Genomic DNA, 23,521 nt, shown 5'->3' on the forward strand with positions numbered 1-23,521 from the left:
AACTCAAAATGATGCTAACAGTAATGTAGTGAAAGTTTTTAATAACCTCAAAGTGATGTTGACACTCATGCGGTTAGAGTTGCGAGTAACCTAAAAATGATGCTGACAGTAATATAGTAAGAGTTGCTAATAACCTCAAAATAATGCTACAGTGATGTCTTAAGAATTGCTAATGATCTCAAAATGATGCGACAGTGATCTAGTAAGAATTACTAATGAACTCAAAATGATGCCAACAGTAATGGAGTGAAAGTTTCGAATAACCTCAAAGTGATGCTGAAAGTCATGTAGTAAGGGTTGCTACGAACCTCAAAATAATGCGAAAGTGACATCGGAAGAATTGGTAATGATCTCAAAATGATGCTACAGTGATGTCGTAAGAATTGCGAATGACCTCAAAATGATGCGACAGTGATGTCGAAAGAATTGCTAATGAACTCAGTGATGCTTACAATAATGTAGTGTTTCTAACAACCTCAAAGTGATGCTGACAGTGATGTAGTAAGAGATGCTACTAAACTCAAAATAATGCAACAGTAATGTAGTAAGAGTTGCTACGAACCTCAAAAAATGCGAAAGTGATGTCAGAAGAATTGCTAATGATCTCAAAATGATGCGACAGTGATGTAGTAAGAATTGTTAATGAACTCAAAATGATGCTAACAGTAATGTAGTGAAAGTTTCGAATAACCTCAAAGTGATGCTGACAGTCATGTGGTTAGAGTTGCGAGTAACCTAAAAATGATGCTGACAGTGATGTCGTAAGAATTGCTATTAAACTCAAAACGATGCTAACAGTAACGAAGTGATAGTTGCTAAAAAACTCAGTGATGCTTACAGTAATGCAGTAAGTGTTTCAAACAACCTCAAAGTGATGCTGACAGTCATGTGGTTAGAGTTGCTACGAACCTTAAAATAATGCGACAGTGATGTCGGAAGAATTGTTCATGATCCCTAAATGATGCGACAGTGATGTAGTAAATATTGCTAATGAACTCAAAATGATGCTAACAGTAATGGAGTAAAGTTTCGAATAACCTCAAAGTGATGCTGACAGTCATGTAGTAAGAGTTGCTACAAACCTCAAAAAAATGCTACAGTGATGTAGTAAGAGTTGCTACGAACCTCAAAATAATGCGACAGTGATGTCAGAAGAATTGATAATTATCTCAAAATGATGCTAACTGTAATGTAGTGAAAGTTTCGAATAACCTCAAAGTGATGCTGACAGTCATGTGGTTTGAGTTGCGAGTAACCTAAAAATGATGCTGACAGTGATGTAGTAAGAGTTGCTACAAACCTCAAAATAATGCTACAGTGATGTAGTAAGAGTTGCTACGAACCTCAAAATAATGCGACAGTGATGTCAGAAGAATTGATAATTATCTCAAAATGATGCTAACTGTAATGTAGTGAAAGTTTCGAATAACCTCAAAGTGATGCTGACAGTCATGTGGTTTGAGTTGCGAGTAACCTAAAAATGATGCTGACAGTGATGTTGTAAGAGTTGCTAATAACCTCAAAATAATGCTACAGTGATGTAGTAAGAGTTGCTACGAACCTCAAAATAATGCGACAGTGATGTCGGAAGAATTGCTAATGATCTCAAAATGATGCGACAGTGATGTAGTAAGAATTGCTAATGTACTCAAAATGATGCGAATAATAATGGAGTGAAAGTTTCGAATAACCTAAAAATGATGCTGACAGTGATGTCTTAAGAACTGCTATTAAACTCAAAAAGATGCTAACAGTAACGTAGTGATAGTTGCTAATAAACTCAGTGATGCTTACAGTAATGTAGTAAGTGTTTCAAACAACCTCAAAGTGATGCTGACAGTCATGTAGTAAGAGTTGCTACAAACCTCAAAATAATGCTACAGTGATGTAGTAAGAGTTGCTACAAACCTCAAAATAATGCTACAGTGAAGTCGTAAGAATTGCTCATGAACTCAAAATGATGCTAACAGTAATGTAGTGAGAGTTGCTCATAAACTCAGTGATGCTGAAAGTAATGTAGTAAGTGTTTCGAACAACCTCAAAGTGATGCTGACAGTCATGTGGTTAGAGTTGCTACGAACCTTAAAATAATGCAACAGTAACGTATTAAGAGTTGCTATGAATATCAAAATAATGCGACAGTGATGTCAGAAGAATTGGAAATGATCTCAAATTGATGCGACAGTGATGTCGTAAGAATTGCTTATCATCTCAAAAGGATGCTAACTGTAATGTAGTGAAAGTTTCGAATAACCTCAAAGTGATGCTGACAGTCATGTAGTAAGAGTTGCTACAAACCTTAAAATAATGCTATAGTGATGTAGTAAGAGTTGCTACGAACCTCAAAATAATGCGACAGTGATGTCGGAAGAATTTCTAATGATCTCAAAATGATGCGACAGTGATGTAGTAAGAATTGCTAATGTACTCAAAATGATGCGAATAAAAATGGAGTGAAAGTTTCGAATAACCTCAAAGTGATGCTGACAGTCATGCTGTTGGAGTTGCAAGTAACCTAAAAATGATGCTGACAGTGATGTAGTAAGAGTTGCTAATAACCTCAAAATAATGCTACAGTGATGTAGTAAGAGTTGCTACGAACCTCAAAATAATGCGACAGTGATGTCGGAAGAATTGCTAATGATCTCAAAATGATGCGACAGTGATGTAGTAAGAATTGCTAATGTACTCAAAATGATGCGAATAGTAATGGAGTGAAAGTTTCGAATAACCTCAAAGTGATGCTGACAGTCATGCTGTTGGAGTTGCAAGTAACCTAAAAATGATGCTGACAGTGATGTCTTAAGAACTGCTATTAAACTCAAAAAGATGCTAAGAGTAACGTAGTGATAGTTGCTAATAAACTCAGTGATGCTTTCAGTAATGTAGTAAGTGTTTCAAACAACCTCAAAGTGATGCTGACAGTCATGTAGAAAGAGTTGCTACAAACCTCAAAATAATGCTACAGTGATGTAGTAAGAGTTGCTACAAACCTCAAAATAATGCTACAGTGAAGTCGTAAGAATTGCTAATGAACTCAAAATGATGCTAACAGTAACGAAGTGATAGTTGCTAATAAACTCAGTGATGCTGAAAGTAATGTAGTAAGTGTTTCGAACAACCTCAAAGTGATGCTGACAGTCATGTGGATAGAGTTGCTACGAACCTTAAAATAATGCGACCGTGATGTCGGAAGAATTGCTAATCATCTCAAAATGATGCTGACAGTCATGTAGTAAGAGTTGCTCCTAACCTTAAAATAATGGAACAGTAACGTATTAAGAGTTGCTACGAATATCAAAATAATGCGACAGTGATGTCAGAAGAATTGGTAATGATCTCAAAATGATGCGACAGTGATGTCGTAAGAATTGCTTATCATCTCAAAAGGATGCTAACTGTAATGTAGTGAAAGTTTCGAATAACCTCAAAGTGATGCTGACAGTCATGTGGTTAGAGTTGCGAGTAACCTAAAAATGATGCTGACAGTGATGTCGTAAGAATTGCTATTAAACTCAAAACGATGCTAACAGTAACGAAGTGATAGTTGCTAAAAAACTCAGTGATGCTTACAGTAATGTAGTCAGTGTTTCGAACAACCTCAAAGTGATGCTGACAGTCATGGAGTAAGAGTTGCTACTAACCTCAAAATAATGCTACAGTGATGTAGTAAGAGTTGCTACGAACCTCAAAATAATGCGACAGTGATGTCAGAAGAATTGATAATTATCTCAAAATGATGCTAACTGTAATGTAGTGAAAGTTTCGAATAACCACAAAGTGATGCTGACAGTCATGTGGTTTGAGTTGCGAGTAACCTAAAAATGATGCTGACAGTGATGTAGTAAGAGTTGCTAATAACCTCAAAATAATGCTACAGTGATGTAGTAAGAGTTGCTACGAACCTCAAAATAATGCGACAGTGATGTCGGAAGAATTGCTAATGATCTCAAAATGATGCGACGGTGATGTAGTAAGAATTGCTAATGTACTCAAAATGATGCGAATAATAATGGAGTGAAAGTTTCGAATAACCTCAAAGTGATGCTGACAGTCATGCTGTTGGAGTTGCAAGTAACCTAAAAATAATGCTGACAGTGATGTCTTAAGAACTGCTATTAAACTCAAAAAGATGCTAACAGTAACGTAGTGATAGTTGCTAATAAACTCAGTGATGCTTACAGTAATGTAGTAAGTGTTTCAAACAACCTCAAAGTGATGCTGACAGTCATGTTGTAAGAGCTGCTACAAACCTCAAAATAATGCTACAGTGATGTAGTAAGAGTTGCTAATGAACTCAAAATGATGCTAACAGTAATGTAGTGAGAGTTGCTAATAAACTCAGTGATGCTGAAAGTAATGTAGTAAGTGTTTCGAACAACCTCAAAGTGATGCTGACAGTCATGTGGTTAGAGTTGCTACGAACCTTAAAATAATGCAACAGTAACGTATTAAGAGTTGCTACGAATATCAAAATAATGCGACAGTGATGTCAGAAGAATTGGTAATGATCTCAAAATGATGCGACAGTGATGTCGTAAGAATTGCTAATGTACTCAAAATGATGCGAATAATAATGGAGTGAAAGTTTCGAATAACCTCAAAGTGATGCTGACAGTCATGCTGTTGGAGTTGCAAGTAACCTAAAAATGATGCTGACAGTGATGTCTTAAGAACTGCTATTAAACTCAAAAAGATGCTAACAGTAACGAAGTGATAGTTGCTAAAAAACTCAGTGATGCTTACAGTAATGTAGTCAGTGTTTCGAACAACCTCAAAGTGATGCTGACAGTCATGTGGTTAGAGTTGCTACGAACCTTAAAATAATGCGACAGTGATGTCGGAAGAATTGCTAATGATCCCAAAATGATGCGACAGTGATGTAGTAAATATTGCTAATGAACTCAAAATGATGCGAATAATAATGGAGTGAAAGTTTCGAATAACGTCAAAGTGATGCTGACAGTCATGCTGTTGGAGTTGCAAGTAACCTAAAAATGATGCTGACAGTGATGTAGTAAGAGTTGCTAATAACCTCAAAATAATGCTACAGTGATGTAGTAAGAGTTGCTACGAACCTCAAAATAATGCTACAGTGATGTAGTAAGAGTTGCTACAAACCTCAAAATAATGCTACAGTGAAGTCGTAAGAATTGCTAATGAACTCAAAATGATGCTAACAGTAATGTAGTGAGAGTTGCTAATAAACTCAGTGATGCTGAAAGTAATGTAGTAAGTGTTTCGAACAACCTCAAAGTGATGCTGACAGTCATGTGGTTAGAGTTGCTACGAACCTTAAAATAATGCAACAGTAACGTTATAAGAGTTGCTACGTATATCAAAATAATGCGACAGTGATGTCAGAAGAATTGGTAATGATCTCAAAATGATGCGACAGTGATGTCGTAAGAATTGCTTATCATCTCAAAAGGATGCTAACAGTAATGTAGTGATAGTTGCTAATAAACTCAAAGTGATGCTGACAGTCATGTAGTAAGAGTTGCTACGAACCTCAAAATGATGCTGACAGTCATGTCGTAAGAATTGCTAATGAACTCAAAATGATGTTAACAATGACGTAGTGATAGTTGATAAACTCAGTGAAGCTGACAGTAATGTAGTAAGTGTTTCGAAAAACCTCAGAGTGATGCTGACAGTCATGTAGTAAGTGTTGCGAATGAACTCAAAATGATGCTAACAGTCATGTAGTGATGGTTACTAATAAACTCAGTGATGCTTACAGTAATGTACTAAGTGTTTCGAACAACCTCAAAGTGATGCTGACAGTCATGTAGTAAGAGTTGCTACAAACCTCAAAATAATGCGACAGTGATGTCGGAAGAATTGCTAATGATCTCAAAATGATGCGACAGTGATGGAGTAAGAATTGCTAATGTACTCAAAATGATGCTAACAGTAATGTAGTGAAAAATTCGAATAACCTCAAAGTAATGCTGAAAGTCATGTGGTTAGAGTTGCGAGTAACCTAAAAATGATGCTGACAGCGATGTCGTAAGAATTGCCATTAACCTCAAAATGATGCTAACAGTAATGTAGTGATAGTTGCTAATAAACTCAGTGATGCTGACAGTAATGTAGTAAATGTTTCGAACAACCTCAAAGTGATGCTGACAGTAATGTAGTAAGAGTTGCTACGAATATCAAAATAATGCGACAGTGATGTCAGAAGAATTGATAATGATCTCAAAATGATGCTAACTGTAATGTAGTGAAAGTTTCGAATAACCTCAAAGTGATGCTGACAGTCATGTGGTTTGAGTTGCGAGTAACCTAAAAATGATGCTGAAAGTAATGTAGTTAGAGTTATTAATGACCTCAAAATAATGCTACAGTGATGTAGTAAGAGTTGCTACAAACCTCAAAGTAATGCGACAGTGATGTCGGAAGAATTGCTAATGATCTCAAAATGATGCGACAGTGATGTAGTAAGAATTGCTAATGTACTCAAAATGATGCGAATAGTAATGGAGTGAAAGTTTCGAATAACCTCAAAGTGATGCTGACAGTCATGCTGTTGGAGTTGCAAGTAACCTAAAAATGATGCTGACAGTGATGTCATAAGAACTGCTATTAAACTCAAAAAGATGCTAACATTAACGTAGTGATAGTTGCTAATAAACTCAGTGATGCTTACAGTAATGTAGTAAGTGTTTCAAACAACCTCAAAGTGATGCTGACAGTCATGTAGTAAGAGTTGCTACAAACCTCAAAATAATGCTACAGTGATGTCGTAAGAATTGCGAATGAACTCAAAATGATGCTAACAGTAATGTAGTGATAGTTGCTAAAAAACTCAGTGATGCTGACAGTAATGTAGTAACTGTTTCGAACAACCTCAAAGTGATGATGACAGTAATGTAGTAAGAGTTGCTACGAACCTTAAAATAATGCAACAATAATGTCGTAAGAGTTGCTACGAACCTCAAAATAATGTGACAGTGATGTCGCATGAATTTCTAATGAACTCAAAATGATGCTAACAATAATGGAGTGAAAGTTTCTAATAACCTAAAAATGAAGCTGACAGTGATGTCGTAAGAAATACTATTAAACTCAAAATGATGCGAACAGTAACGTAGTGATAGTTGATAATAAACTCAGTGATGCTTACAGTAATGTAGTAAGTGTTTTGAACCACCTCAGAGTGATGCTGACAGTCATGTAGTAAGAGTTGCAACGAACCTCAAAATAATGCCACAGTTATTTCGTAAGAATTGCTAATGAACTCAAAATGATGCGAAGAGTAATGTAGTGATAGCTGCTAATAAAATCAGTGATGCTTTCAGTAATGTACTAAGTGTTTCGAACAACCTCAAAGTGAGGCTGAAAGTCATGTGATTAAAGTTGCGAGTCACCTAAAAATGATGCTGACAGTTTTGTAGAAAGAGTTGCTACGAAGCTAAAAATAATGCGACAGTGATGTAGTAAGAATTGCTCATGAATTCAAAATGATGCTAACAGTAATGTAGTGATGGTTACTAATGAACTCAGTGATGCTTACAGTAATGTAGTAAGTGTTTCGAACAACCTCAAAGTGATGCTGACAGTCATGTAGTAAGAGTTACTACTCACCTCAAACTAATGCAAAAGTAATTTAGTAAGAGTTGATACGAACCTTAAAATAATGCGACTGTAATGTCGGAAGAATTGATAATCATCTCAAAATGATTCGACAGTGATGGAGTAAAAATTGCTTATGCACTCAAAATAATGCTAACAGTAATGTAGTGAAAGTTGCAAATATCCTCAAAGTGATGCTGACAGTCATGTAGTAAGAGTTGCTACGAACCTAAAAATAATGCCACAGTTATTTTGTAAGAATTGCTAATGAACTCAAAATGATGCTAAGAGTAATGTAGTGATAGCTGCTAATAAAATCAGTGATGCTTTCAGTAATGTACTAAGTGTTTCGAACAACCTCAAAGTGAGGCTGATAGTCATGTGATTAAAGTTGCGAGTCACCTAAAAATGATGCTAACAGTAATGTAGTGATAGTTGCTAATCAACTCAGTGATGCTAACAGTAATGTAGTAAGAGTTTTGAACAACCTCAAAGTGATGCTTACAGTAATGTAGTAAGAGTTTCGAATAACCTCAAAGTGATGGTGAAAGTGATGTAGTAAGAGTTGCTACGAACCTTAAAATAATGCAACAATAATATAGTAAGAGTTGCTACGAAACTCTAAATAATGTGACAGATTGTCGGAAGAATTGCTAATGATCTCAAAATGATGCGACAGTGATTTAGAAAGAATTGCTAATGAACTCAAAATGATGCTGACAGTAATGGAGTGATAGTTGCTACGAACCTCAAAATAATGCGACAGTGATGTCAGAAGAATTGGTAATGATCTCAAAATGATTTGAACAGTAATGGAGTGAACGTTTCGAATAACCTCAAAGTGATGCTGACAGTCAGGTACTAAGAGTTGCTACGAACCTCAAAATAATGCGACAGTAATGTAGTAAAAGTTGCTACGAACCTCAAAATATTGCGACAGTGATGTCGGAAGAATTGCTAATGAACTTAAAATGATGCTAACAGTAATGTAGTGATAGTTGCTAATCAACTCAGTGATGCTTGCAGTAATGTAGTAAGTGTTTCGAATAACCTCAAAGTGATGCTGACAGTCATGTAGCAAGAGTTGCTACGAACCTCAAAATAATGCGACAGTGATGTCGGAAGACTTGCTAATGATCTCAAAATGATGCGACAGTGATGTAGTAAGAATCGCTAATGAACTCAAAATGATGCTAAATGTAATGGAGTGAAACTTTCGAATAACCTCAAAGTGATGCTGACAGTCATGTACTAAGAGTTGCTACGAACCTCAAAATAATGCGACAGTAATGTAGTAAAAGTTACTACAAACCTCAAAATATTGCGACAGTGATGTAGGAAGAATTCCTAATGAACTCAAAATGATGCTAACAGTAATGTAGTGATAGTTGCTAATCAACTCAGTGATGCTTACAGTAATGTAGTAAGTGTTTCGAATAACCTCAGTGATGCTGACAGTCATGTACTAAGAGCTGCTACGAACCTTAAAATAATGCGACAGTAATGTAGTAAAAGTTGCTACGAACCTCAAAATAATGCGACAGTGAAGTCAGAAGAATTGGTAATGATCTCAAAATGATGCTAACAGTAATGGAGTGAAGATTTCGAATAACCTCAAAGTGATGCTGAAAGTCATGTACTAAGAGTTGCTACGAACCTCAAAATAATGCGACAGTAATGTAGTAAAAGTTGCTACGAACCTCAAAATATTGCGACAGTGATGTCGGAAGAATTGCTAATGAACTTAAAATGATGCTAACAGTAATGTAGTGATAGTTGCTAATCAACTCAGTGATGCTTGCAGTAATGTAGTAAGTGTTTCGAATGACCTCAAAGTGATGCTGACAGTCATGTAGCAAGAGTTTCTACGAACCTCAAAATAATGCGACAGTGATGTAGTAAGAATCGCTAATGAACTCAAAATGATGCTAAATGTAATGGAGTGAAACTTTCGAATAACCTCAAAGTGATGCTGAAAGTCATGTCGTAAGTGTTGCTACACACCTCAAAATAATGCGACAGTCATGTATTTAAGTTGCTACGAACCTCAAAATATTGCGACAGTGATGTCGGAAGAATTGCTAATGAACTCAAGATGATGCTAACAATAATGTAGCCATAGTTGCTAAGAAACTCAGTGATGCTTAAAGTAATGTAATAAGAGTTTCGAATAACCTCAAAGTGATGCTGACAGTCATGTAGCAAGAGTTGCTACGAACCTCAAAATAATGCCACAGTAATGTAGAAAGAGTTGCTATGAACCTCAAAATGATGTGACAGTGATGTCAGAAGAATTGCTAATGATCTCAAAATGATGCGACAGTGATGTCGGAAGAATTGCTAATGAACTCAAAATGATGCTAACAGTAATGTAGTGATAGTTGCTAATTAACTCAGTGATGCTTACAGTAATGTAGTAAGTGTTTCGAACAACCTCAAAGTCATGCTGACAGTCATTTAGTAAGAGTTGCTAATGAACTCAATTTAATGCCACAGTGATGTCGTGAGAATTGCTCAACAAGTCAAAATGATGCTAAAAGTAATGTAGTGATAGTTGCTAATAAACTCAAAGTGATGATGACAGGAATGTAGTAAGAGTTGCTACGAACCTTAAAATAATGCAACAATAATGTAGTAAGAGTTGCAACGAACCTCAAAATATTGCGACATTGATGTCGGAAGAATTGCTAATGAACTCAAAATGATGCTAACAGTAATGGAGTGAAACTTTCGAATAACCTCAAAGTGATGGTGACAGTCATGTAGTAAGAGTTGCTACGAACCTCAAAATAATGCGACAGTGATGTCAGAAGAATTGGTAATGATCTCAAAATGATGCTAACAGTAATGGAGTGAATGTTTCGAATAACCTCAAAGTGATGCTGACAGTGATGTACTAAGAGTTGCTACGAACCTCAAAATAATGCGACAGTAATGTAGTAAAAGTTGCTACGAACCTCAAAATATTGCGAAAGTGATGTCGGAAGAATTGCGAATGAACTCAAAATGATGCTAACAGTAATGGAGTGAAACTTTCCAACAACCTCAAAGTGATGCTGACAGTCATGTAGTAGGAGTTGCTACGAACCTCAAAATAATTCGACAGTGATGTCAGAAGAATTGTTAAGGTCTCAAAATGATGCAACAGTGATGTCAGAAGAATTGGTAATGATCTCAAAATGATGCTAACACTAATGTAGTGATAGTTGCTAATAAACTCAAAGTGATGCTGACAGTAATGTAGTAAGAGTTGCTACGAACCTTAAAATAATGCAACAATAATGTAGTAAGAGTTGCGACGAACCTCAAAATAATGTAACAGTGATGTCAGAAGAATTGCTAATGATCTCAAAATGATTCGAAAGTGATTTAGTAAGAATTGCTAATGAACTCAAAATGATGCTAACAGTAATGGAGTGAACGTTTCGAATAACCTCAAAGTGATGCTGACAGTCATGTACTAAGAGTTGCTACAAACCTCAAAATAATGCGACAGTAATGTCGTAAAAGTTGCTACGAACCTCAAAATATTGCGACAGTGATGTCGGAAGAATTGCTAATGAACTTAAAATGATGCTAACAGTAATGTAGTGATAGTTGCTAATTAACTCAGTGATGCTTACAGTAATGTAGTAAGTGTTTCGAACAACCTAAAAGTGATGCTGACAGTCATTTAATAAGAGTTGCTAATGAACTCAATTTAATGCCACAGTGATGTCGTGAGAATTGCTCAACAACTCAAAATGATGCTAAAAGTAATGTAGTGATAGTTGCTAATAAACTCAAAGTGATGATGACAGGAATGTAGTAAGAGTTGCTACGAACCTTAAAATAATGCAACAATAATGTAGTAAGAGTTGCAACGAACCTCAAAATATTGCGACATTGATGTCGGAAGAATTGCTAATGAACTCAAAATGATGCTAACAGTAATGGAGTGAAACTTTCGAATAACCTCAAAGTGATGGTGACAGTCATGTAGTAAGAGTTGCTACGAACCTCAAAATAATGCGACAGTGATGTCAGAAGAATTGCAAAAGATCTCAAAATGATGCGACAGTGATGTCAGAAGAATTGGTAATGATCTCAAAATGATGCTAACAGTAATGGAGTGAACGTTTCGAATAACCTCAAAGTGATGCTGACAGTGATGTACTAAGAGTTCCTACGAACCTCAAAATAATGCGACAGTAATGCAGTAAAAGTTGCTACGAACCTCAAAATATTGCGAAAGTGATGTCGGAAGAATTGCTAATGAACTCAAAATGATGCTAACAGTAATGGAGTGAAACTTTCCAACAACCTCAAAGTGATGCTGACAGTCATTTAGTAAGAGTTGCTCATGAACTCAATTCAATGCTACAGTGATGTCGTGAGAATTGCTCATTAACTCAAAATGATGCTAACAGTAATGTAGTGATAGTTGCTAATAAACTCAAAGTGATGCTGACAGTCATGTAGTAAGAGTTGCTACGAACCTCAAAATAATGCGACAGTAATGTAGTAAAAGTTGCTACAAACCTCAAAATATTGCGACAGTGATGTCAGAAGAATTGCTAATGATCTCAAAATGATGCGACAGTGATGTAGTAAGAGTTGCCACGAACGTCAAAATAATGCGACAGTGATGTCGGAAGAATTGCTAATGATCTCAAAATGATGCGACAGTAATGTAGTGATAGTTGCTAATTAAGTCAGTGATGCTTACAGTAATGTAGTAAGTGTTGTGAACAACCTCAAAGTGATGCTGACAGTCATGTACTAAGAGTTGCTAGGAACCTCAAAATAATGCGACAGTAATGTCGTAAAAGTTGCTACAAACCTCAAAATTATGTGACAGTGATGTCAGAAGAATTGCTAATGATCTCAAAATGATGCGACAGTGATGTAGTAAGAGTTGCCACGAACGTCAAAATAATGCGACAGTGATGTCGGAAGAATTGCTAATGATCTCAAAATGATGCGACAGTGATGTAGTCAGATTTGCTAATGAACTCAAAATGATGCTAGCAGTAATGGAGTGAAAGTTTCGAATAACATCAAAGTGATGCAGACAGTCATGTAGTAAGTGTTGCTTCGAACGTCAAAGTGATGCGACAGTAATGTAGTAAAAGTTACTACGAACCTCAAAAAATTGCGACAGTGATGTCGGAAGAATTGCTCATGAACTCAAGATGATGCTAACAGTAATGTAGTGATAGTTGCTAAGAAACTCAGTGATGCTTACAGTAATGTAGAAAGAGTTTCGAACAACCTCAAAGTGATGCTGACAGTCATTTAGTAAGAGTTGCTAATGAACTCAATTTAATGCTACAGTGATGTCGTGAGAATTGCTCAACAACTCAAAATGATGCTAACAGTATAGTTGCTAATAAACTGTGATAGTTGCTAATAAACTAAAAGTGATGATGACAGTAATGTATTAAGAGTTGCTACGAACCTTAAAATAATGCAACAATAATGTAGTAAGAGTTGCTACGAACCTGAAAATATTGCGACAGTGATGTCGGAAGAATTGCTAATGAACTAGAAATGATGCTAACAGTAATGTAGTGAAACTTTCGAATAACCTCAAAGTGATGCTGACAGTCATGTAGTAAGTGTTGCTACGAACCTCAAAATAATGCCACAGTAATGTAGAAAGAGTTGCTACGAACCTCAAAATGATGTGACAGTGATGTCAGAAGAATTGCTATGATCTCAAACTGATGCTAACAGTAATGTAGTAAGAATTGCTAATGAACTCAAAATGATGCTAACAGTAATGTAGTGAAACTTTCGAATAACCTCAAAGTGATGCTGACAGTCATGTAGTAAGAGTTGCTACGAACCTCAATATAATGCGACAGTGATGTCGGAAGAATTGCTAATGATCTCAAAATGATGCTAACAGTAATGGAGTGAAAGTTTCGAACAACCTCAAAGTGATGCTGACAGTCATGTAGTAGGAGTTGCTACGAACCTCAAAATAATTCGACAGTGATGTCAGAAGAATTGTTAAGGTCTCAAAATGATGCAACAGTAATGTCAGAAGAATTGGTAATGATCTCAAAATGATTTGAACAGTAATGGAGTGAACGTTTCGAATAACCTCAAAGTGATGCTGACAGTCATGTACTAAGAGTTGCTACGAACCTCAAAATAATGCGACAGTAATGTAGTAAAAGTTGCTACGAACCTCAAAATATTGCGACAGTGATGTCGGAAGAATTGCTAATGAACTTAAAATGATGCTAACAGTAATGTAGTGATAGTTGCTAATTAACTCAGTGATGCTTACATTAATGTAGTAAGTGTTTCGAACAACCTCAAAGTCATGCTGACAGTCATTTAGTAAGAGTTGCTAATGAACTCAATTTAATGCCACAGTGATGTCGTGAGAATTGCTCAACAAGTCAAAATGATGCTAAAAGTAATGTAGTGATAGTTGCTAATAAACTCAAAGTGATGATGACAGGAATGTAGTAAGAGTTGCTACGAACCTTAAAATAATGCAACAATAATGTAGTAAGAGTTGCAACGAACCTCAAAATATTGCGACATTGATGTCGGAAGAATTGCTAATGAACTCAAAATGATGCTAACAGGAATGGAGTGAAACTTTCGAATAACCTCAAAGTGATGGTGACAGTCATGTAGTAAGAGTTGCTACGAACCTCAAAATATTGCGAAAGTGATGTCGGAAGAATTGCTAATGAACTCAAAATGATGCTAACAGTAATGGAGTGAAACTTTCGAACAACCTCAAAGTGATGCTTACAGTCATTTAGTAAGAGTTGCTAATGAACTCAATTCAATGCTACAGTGATGTCGTGAGAATTGCTAATTAACTCAAAATGATGCTAACAGTAATGTAGTGATAGTTGCTAATAAACTCAAAGTGATGATGACAGGAATGTCGTAGGAGTTGCTACGAACCTCAAAATAATGCGACAGTGATGTCAGAAGAATTGCTAAAGATCTCAAAATGATGCGACAGTGATGTCAGAAGAATTGGTAATGATCTCAAAATATTGCTAACAGTAATGGAGTGAACGTTTCGAATAACCTCAAAGTGATGCTCACAGTCAAGTAGTTAGAGTTGCTACGAACCTCAAAATAATGCGACAGTGATGTCAGAAGAATTGCTAATGATCTCAAAATGATGCGACAGTGATGTAGTAAGAATTGCTGATGAACAAAAAATGATGCTAACAGTAATGGAGTGAAAGTTTCGAATAACCTCAAAGTGATGCTGACAGTCATGTAGTAAGTGTTGCTACGAACCTCAAAATATTGCGACAGTGATGTCGGAAGAATTGCTAATGAACTCAAAATGATGCTAACAGTAATGTAGTGATAGTTGCTAATTAACTCAAAGTGATGCTGACAGTCATGTAGTAAGAGTTGCTACTAACCTCAATTTAATGCTACAGTGATGTCTATGAATTGCTAATAAACTCAAAATGATGCTAACAGTAATGTAGTGATAGTTGCTAATAAACTCAAAGTGATACTGACAGTAATGTAGTAAGAGTTGCTACGAACCTTTAAATAATGCAACAGTAATGTAGTAAAAGTTGCTACGAACCTAAAAATAATGCGTAAGGGATTTCGGAAGACTTGCTAATGATATCAAAATGATGCGACAGTGATGTAGTAAGAATTGCTAATGAACTCAAAATGATGCTAACAGTAATGGAGTGAAAGTTTCGAATAACCTCATAATGATGCTGATGGTCATGCAGTAAGAGTTGCTACGAACCTCAAAATAATGCGACAGTGATGTCAGTAGAATAGCTAAAGATCTCAAAAAGAGGCGACAGTGATTTAGGAAGAATTGCTAATGAACTCAAAATGATGCTAACAGTAATGGAGTGAACGTTTCGAATAACCTCAAAGTGATGCTGACAGTCATGTACAAACAGTTGCTACGAACCTCAAAATAATGCGACAGTAATGTAGTAAAAGTTGCTACGAACCTCAAAATATTGGGACAGTGATGTCAGAAGAATTGCCAATGAACTCAAGATGATGCTAACAGTAATGGAGTGAACGTTTCGAATAACCTCAAAGTGATGCTGACAGTCATGTCCTAAGAGTTGCTACGAACCTTTAAATAATGCGACAGTAATGTAGTAAAAGTTGCTACGTACCTCAAAATATTGGGACAGTGATGTCGGAAGAATTGCTAATGAACTTAAAATGATGCTGACAGTAATGTAGTGATAGTTGCTAATCAACTCAAAGTGATGATGACAGTAATGTATTAAGAGTTGCTACGAACCTTAAAATAATGCAACAATAATGTAGTAAGAGTTGCTACGAACCTGAAAATATTGCGACAGTGATGTCGGAAGAATTGCTAATGAACTCAAAATGATGCTAACAGTAATGTAGTGAAACTTTCGAATAACCTCAAAGTGATGCTGACAGTCATGTAGTAAGTGTTGCTACGAACCTCAAAATAATGCCACAGTAATGTAGAAAGAGTTGCTACGAACCTCAAAATGATGTGACAGTGATGTAGTAAGAATTGCTGATGAACAAAAAATGATGCTAAAAGTAATGGAGTGAAAGTTTCGAATAACCTCAAAGTGATGCTGACAGTCATGTAGTAAGTGTTGCTACGAACCTCAAAATATTGCGACAGTGATGTCGGAAGAATTGCTAATGAACTCAAAATGATGCTCACAGTAATGTAGTAATAGTTGCTAATTAACTCAAAGTGATGCTGACAGTCATGTACTAAGAGTTGCTACTAACCTCAATTTAATGCTACAGTGATGTCTATGAATTGCTAATAAACTCAAAATGATGCTAACAGTAATGTAGTGATAGTTGCTAATAAACTCAAAGTGATACTGACAGTAATGTAGTAAGAGTTGCTACGAACCTTTAAATAATGCAACAGTAATGTAGTAAAAGTTGCTACGAACCTAAAAATAATGCGTAAGGGATTTCGGAAGACTTGCTAATGATATCAAAATGATGCGACAGTGATGTAGTAAGAATTGCTAATGAACTCAAAATGATGCTAACAGTAATGGAGTGAACGTTTCGAATAACCTCAAAGTGATGCTGACAGTCATGTACAAACAGTTGCTACGAACCTCAAAATAATGCGACAGTAATGTAGTAAAAGTTGCTACGAACCTCAAAATGATGCGACAGTGATGTAGTAAGAATTGCTAATGAACTTAAAATGATGCTAACAGTAATCTAGTGATAGTTGCTCATCAACTCAGTGATGCTTGCAGTAATGTAGTAAGTGTTTCGAATAACCTCAAAGTGATGGTGACAGTCATGTAGTAAGAGTTGCTACGAACCTCAAAATAATGCGACAGTGATGTCAGAAGAATTGCTAAAGATCTCAAAATGATGCGACAGTGATTTAGTAAGAATTGCTAATGAACACAAAATGATGCTAGCAGTAATGGAGTGAATGTTTCGAATAACCTCAAAGTGATGCTGACAGTCATGTACTAAGTGTTGCTACGAACCTAAAAATAATGCGACATTAATGGAGTAAAAGTTGCTACGAACCTCAAAATATTGCGACAGTGATGTCGGAAGAATTGGTAATGATCTCAAACTGATGGGACAGTGATGTCAGAAGAATTGCTAATGATCTCAAAATGATGTGACAGTGATGTAGTAAGTGTTTCGAACAACCTCAAAGTGATGCTGACAGTCATGTCGTAAGAGTTGCTACGAACCTCAAAATAATGCTATAGTGATGTCAGAAGAATTGGTTATGATCTAAAATGATATGACAGTGATGTAGTAATAATTGCTAATGAACTCAAAATGATGCTAACAGTAATGTAGTGAAAGTTGCGAGTAACCTAAAAATGATGCTGAGAGTCATGTAGTAAGAGTTGCTAATGACCTCAAAATAATGCTACAGTGATGTAGTAAGAATTGCTAATGAACTCAAAATGATGCTAACAGTAATGGAGTGAAATTTTTGAATAACCTCAAAATGATGCTAACAGTAATCTAGTAAGAGCTGCTAAAAACCTCAAAATAATGCTACAGTTATGTAGGAAGAATTGTTAATGAATTCAAAAATGATGCTGACAGTGATGTAGTAAGAATTGATAATAAACTCAAAATGATGCTGACAGTGATGTAGTAAGAATTGCTGAAGATCCCAAAATGATGCTGACAGTAATGTAGTGATAGTTGCTAATAAACTCAAAATGATGCTTACAGAAATGTAGTAAGAGTTGAAACTAGAACAACAAACTGTCCTCTGATGGTTGGACAGGTTGGTTTGGTCCGTCCTCTCACTCATCATTAAAAGCCCTTATTACTCATCATTCATCCAATCTGACACTCACGTCTGCAGAGGGGAATCCCCAGCAACCCACGGCCCACATGGAGCAGTCTCGGCCAATCACATGGGGCCTGCAGCGGCACCGACCAGCAAATGACTCGCAGGTGTCACTCTCAGCTCCAACCTCATGGCAGGCACAAGGCAGGGCGCCGTTGTTGAAGAGAGCCCAAGAGACACAGCTGAGCTGAGACAGAATGGAGACGAAGGACAGGAGGGACGACAGAGAAAAAGGAAACATTAGCAAGACATTTTAGGAAAATTAGTTTCGTGGGGAAAAGGTTCTTAGCCAAACTTGCTCAATGGAAGGACAACAAAAAAACAAAGATCTTCAAAAGAAAATTTGCACAAAATGAAACCCTGCAAGAGAAAGTAAATCAAGAACTAAATATTCTTGAGGCTCAGGTCTTTAGTTCCAATGCTTGTAAATGACATCTGAATGCATTCACAACCCAAATCTGAGCAGACTGAAGCGTCCCAGTCAGGCCCAGTTTAGTTCCTCTAGAACATTCAGGGATACAGAACAGGGACCAACTCAGGCTGAGAGACACCGACTTGACATGAAAGCTGTTGAGGCCACAGTTGCTGATGAAGTGGTCAGATTTCTCCAGTGGTTCTTGGTTCAAGGAGCTGGAGCTGGAGCTGCTCTCAGGCACCACCAGGACGTAATCCTGGAGAGACAGAAGGAAGAAGTCCAGGCCTGACAGAGGAGAAGGAGGCACAGAGTAGAAACAGCAGATACGTGTGGGGAAAGGGAGAGGGTATCAGTCCAGCAGAGGAGCAGGAAACCTACCACCACAGGGCTCTGCCTGCAGGAACCTGCAGGTGAGTAGGACCTGGTGGTCCGGCACATCCAGAATGATCTGGTTTTCAGACACCGGCACGTTTCGGCAGCCGTAAGCGTGGGGACAGAAGGAGGCGTTGGCGTGGCCTGAAAGACAAAAACAACCATCTCCATTTGAATGTTTCTCAAACAGCCGGAACAGGAAAGCTAAGATGAATCAAAGATCCTCCACCCTGCCAGATCCGACCCTGGTAATGTAGACCTGCACAGGGTGGGTGGGGTGGAGTGGCTGGTGGTGGTGGAGGATGAAGACGTATCTGCCCAAAGCCTGGACACGGTGGAGTCCACCGCAGCGTTCTGAGTCAAAGGATGAGAGCGATGTTCAATGGTACATGTTTTCTTTCCTGAACCGCCGATGTTTCCAATCACGAATCTCAGTCATGAGATTTGAACATCATGGAGGAGTTCAAAAGTGTCAAACTGGGCCGGTCTCCATTTTATGAGTCCAGAGACAGAGGATAAAACTACAAGTCCCTGGTTCAGATTTGACTCGTCTGAATCCAAACACAGCAGCGTTCTTCCACCAGGCCAGATGAGTTGATCATGATAACAAGATATCTTCATGCTACTACAACACACAAACTCATCACCAGAAAAGACTTCATGGTGGAACAACAAATCTCCTCCCAATGGGAAAAACATTGAGTTGAACAATCAACTTTTCCATGATGACATGGAGAGCTTGGCAGCAGCAGCAGGCTTCCATTGGGGGCTGATATGCCAGCTCCACTTAGCCTTCTTTGGAATGGTTTCACCTGGAGTGATGCTGTTATTGAGACCTTTTATCTGGAACAACACCACCTGCATGGAGACTGAGGACTTCAACAGATGCAGATGTTGACCCAGAATAAATCTAAATATTCCAGATGTGTTAAATCAATCCAGCAGCAGTGGTGGGAGCGTCGTAAACTCACTCACTCAGCAGCCGTCAGCCTCCGTACCTGCACGGAGTCCAGCCTGATGTGGTCTCTGTTGTCTGCTCCCAGAGGTGGTCTGTCACCTCTGAACCAGGGGGCTCATCTCTCTGGTGGGAGGGCAGTGGAGGAGCTACAGCGGGGGAGGCCAGGATGGGCTCCTGCAGGAGGAGCTCTGGCCCTCCTTCAGCACCAGCCAGTGGGAGGGAGTTTGGAAACGTGAGGGGACACAGGAGGAGCTACAGGGGGAGGGAAGGTGGATCAGAACTGTTCTAACAAGAGCGCTGAGGGGACACAGGAGGAGCTACAGGGGGAGGGAAGGTGGATCAGAACCGTTCTAACAAGAGCGCTGAGGGGACACAGGAGGAGCTACAGGGGGAGGGAAGGTGGATCAGAACCGTTCTAACAAGAGCGCTGAGGGGACACAGGAGGAGCTACAGGGGGAGGGAAGGTGGATCAGAACCCTTCGAACAAGAGCGCTGAGGGGACACAGGAGGAGCTACAGGGGGAGGGAAGGTGGATCAGAACCGTTCTAACAAGAGTGCTGAGGGGACACAGGAGGAGCTACAGGAGGAGGGAAGGTGGATCAGAACCCTTCTAACAAGAGCGCTGTCCCACTAATGTTCCTCACCAGAATCCACCTGTCAGGGGGGAACCGTCCATGGGTGCTGATGCAGCGGACTGAAGGTTCAACGTAGTCCATGCTGAACTGGTCTTTAGGCACCAGGTGGACTTTGTGCTAAAAACAGCAGAAAAAAAAGACAAAAAGGGGAGAATTTTAACAAAAGTATGCAAATGAGCTGAAGATCAAAATACAAAAAGTAAATCAAGGTTTTTTTCAAATGATTGCCAGCTATTTAGCTAAGAGAAGGACAAATGTCAATCAAGATGTCAGAACGATCCCACTGGCTTCTGGTCAAGGGAACCATGGAGATGCTAACTTCCTGTTGGACTATCAGGGTGTCTCATCCCTGACATGCTAACTTCCTGTTGGACTATCAGGGTGTCTCATCCCTGACATGCTAACTTCCTGTTGGACTATCAGGGTGTCTCATCCCTGACATGCTAACTTCCTGTTGGACAATAAGTGTGTCTCATCCCTGACATGCTAACCTCCTGTTGGACTATATGGATGTCTCATCCCTGACATGCTAACTTCCTGTTGGACGATAAGCGTGTCTCATCCCTGACATGCTAACTTCCTGTTGGACGATAAGCGTGTCTCATCCCTGACATGCTAACTTCCTGTTGGACTATAAAGCCTGATTTATGCTTCTGTGTCGAGTAGTATTCGTACCTACGCCGTCGACGCAGACCGTACGCCGTCGCCTGAAACGTGCCTCCAAAAAATCCTGCTTACGCATCGCGTCGACGCGTGGTGACGTCAACGTCGAGGACTGTGATTGGTCCCGCTCAGAACGTTGTTTCCGGTTCAGTCGCAGCAAAGCAACACCGCCATTTTCAAAGTTTCTGTGGTGAAAGCTCCAAGAAAAAATGGACCAAGCTGAAGAAAGGATTATCGAGGAGGTGCTCAAGTACGACCACCTCTACAACGCCTCTTCGCGGCACTACAAAGACTGACAAATGGCCAACAATTGTTGTCTGTGACCGGAAGAAAACCAAGGAATCCGACAAGAGCCCCGTAAACAATAAAGACAAAGCCACACCCCCTAGCGGCTTGGCGGTGTATTGCAGAGCAACGCGTTCCCTCGACGCAGAATAAACCAGGTTTTCCAGTCGCACCTGTTTTACGCCCCCGTGCCAGATAAGGACCCCCATCGGGCTGTGCCACTCTGGGGGGAGCGCGTCTCACAGTCAGTTAGCGGAACCATGCGGATCCGGGCCGGAGCTGTGGGAAGGAGCGCCAATTGTATCGGGTTGTTGTTTTCTGGACTGCAGCAGAACAGGAGCAGCCGGGACTGGAATGTAGAAGTAGGTTATCTTGAAGTTGACTCAGTTATGGTGAACGATATTGTGGTGCAACACTTTAATGAGCTTTAAGGCAAACATATTTCATGAGGAAACAACGCCGCAATTGGACGGATTTCAGCGGCACACAACAACGTATCCGATACACCTCATTGGAAACCTGGTGGTCTAAGACTAAGAAACACCAGTCACCATGAAGAAAGGAACTTTTAGCTGAGTACTCATGTTCTTTTCTGCAGGTTGAATGTCGCATTTGTTGGACAGAAGCGTCTCATCTCAACAAAAGCACCTCTTCAGTGCTGAGGCATGATGGGGCCAGGCATGAGAATGAAGTCCCAGATCCACCAGGATGAACTCAGGTAACAGCCACTCTCCAACTGACTCACAGTTGCTTCATTGATCATTAATTCCTATTCATTTCTTCTCTCCTTCATCTTTAACCATCCAGCTTCCAGGAAGCAGATGCTGGATGAGGCTCTGCTGAATTTGATCCTGAAGGACTGCCAGCCCCTCAGCACTGTTGAGAGGGAAGGGTTCAGGGAACTGGTTCAGGTCCTTGAGCCTCATATGTTTGCCAACCAGAAAGGTTTGTGTGGAAATGATCTAAAGCAGTAGTTGATATCTCCAGTTTATTTCATCTCTAATTTCAATGTATTGATTTCCTCTGGGTGTCATTTTCAGACCATCAAACAAACGGTGGCCAAAAAGTACCAGGAGGAACGGGAAGGAGTGAAAAAGGAAGTCCAGCTGCCATGTGGACATCTGTGGACATGGAGGCTCCCTTGGCTCTGACCTGTCACTGCATTCGTGAGAATGAATGTGTTGGGAGTGCAAGACTTTCCACAAAGTCACCCTGCTGACAGTTTGGCCCCAGTCCAAAGAGGCATGATGGAGGACTGGGCCATCACCAACAAAGTCAAGTGTCTTATGAGCGACGCAGCACCAAACATGACAGCATCCACTAGACAGCTCCAAATTCACCACTCAGTCTGCACTGCACATCGTCTGAATCTCGGAGTCAGAAAATCCTGTGATCAGATCCCCACTTCCATCATCAGACACAAAGCCAGGAACACTGTCACATCCTTCAGATCAGCACTACAGCCAAGGAGAAGCTGGCTCAGGTGCAGCAACAGATGGGAGGGCCAACCCTGAAACTCATCAGTGAGGTGCCAACACGCTGGAACAGCACACACAGCTGTCAGGGCTGCATGATGAGAGGGAACCAGTGTGGGAACCTCTGGCCTCTCTAAGACAGATTTGACTCCACTGACAGCTGAGGAGTTCACCACCATAGGAGAAGCACTTCTAGTAAACAGAGGTCATTCTAGTAGCCTGGTCCCTCTGTGGTTGAGCTATAATTTTAGGAAATATGGTCATTATTCAATGGTGACATCTCTCTGCTGAATAATGTAGAACTGAACGGATCCACTGGACCTTCTTTTTACAAACAGCAGCATGCAGCAGCTGTCCTGAGTGGAAAACTGCACATTTCTGTTGGTGAGAGTTAATCAAGTGATGGACTTTGTCTCTCAACAGAAGCTGTGTGGAAAAACCCTGCAGCTACGAGCGCTTCAAATTCTGAGAGTGATTCTTCCGCCATTGGCTGGTTTAACCAGGCGTCTGACCGTGGAGGTGGCCGAGAGGAGCGTGACATGGCTGCACAGGTAAATCAACTAAAGCAGAGTTAGTCTTTGGCAGCAGGCCAGGCCGACAAGTGCTAATGTCTCTGACTGACTGACTGATGAAGTTGGACCATTGGTCAGCCACAATGATGCATGACCCCCAATAGTGGCCTGGGTCTTTATGAAGCTCACAAGACTGATAGTATCATTTTGATGTCATGAGCAACTCTCACTACATCACTGTAGCATCAATTTGAGGTTATTAGCAACTCTCATTACATCACTGTAGCATCATTTTGCGGTTCGTAGC

At 39.2% G+C, this 23,521-nt stretch overlaps 1 long non-coding RNA gene across 1 annotated transcript in view; it reads right to left on the reverse strand.

Moving 5' to 3' along the window:
* LOC147271460 (uncharacterized) overlaps positions 1-18,174 on the reverse strand; it is an 89,260-nt gene extending 71,086 nt beyond the window's left edge. The window contains exon 1 of the long non-coding RNA XR_015115778.1: positions 17,907-18,174. This is a non-coding gene — a long non-coding RNA (uncharacterized LOC147271460). The remainder of the gene's footprint in view (positions 1-17,906) is intronic.
* Positions 18,175-23,521: the final 5,347 nt, after the last annotated feature.

The sequence above is a fragment of the Aulostomus chinensis genome, chromosome 1 (genome assembly GCF_037954235.1).
Source record: "Aulostomus chinensis isolate RoL2024-O1b breed Wild chromosome 1, RoL_Achi_v1.0, whole genome shotgun sequence".
Taxonomy (NCBI): Eukaryota; Metazoa; Chordata; class Actinopteri; order Syngnathiformes; family Aulostomidae; genus Aulostomus; species Aulostomus chinensis.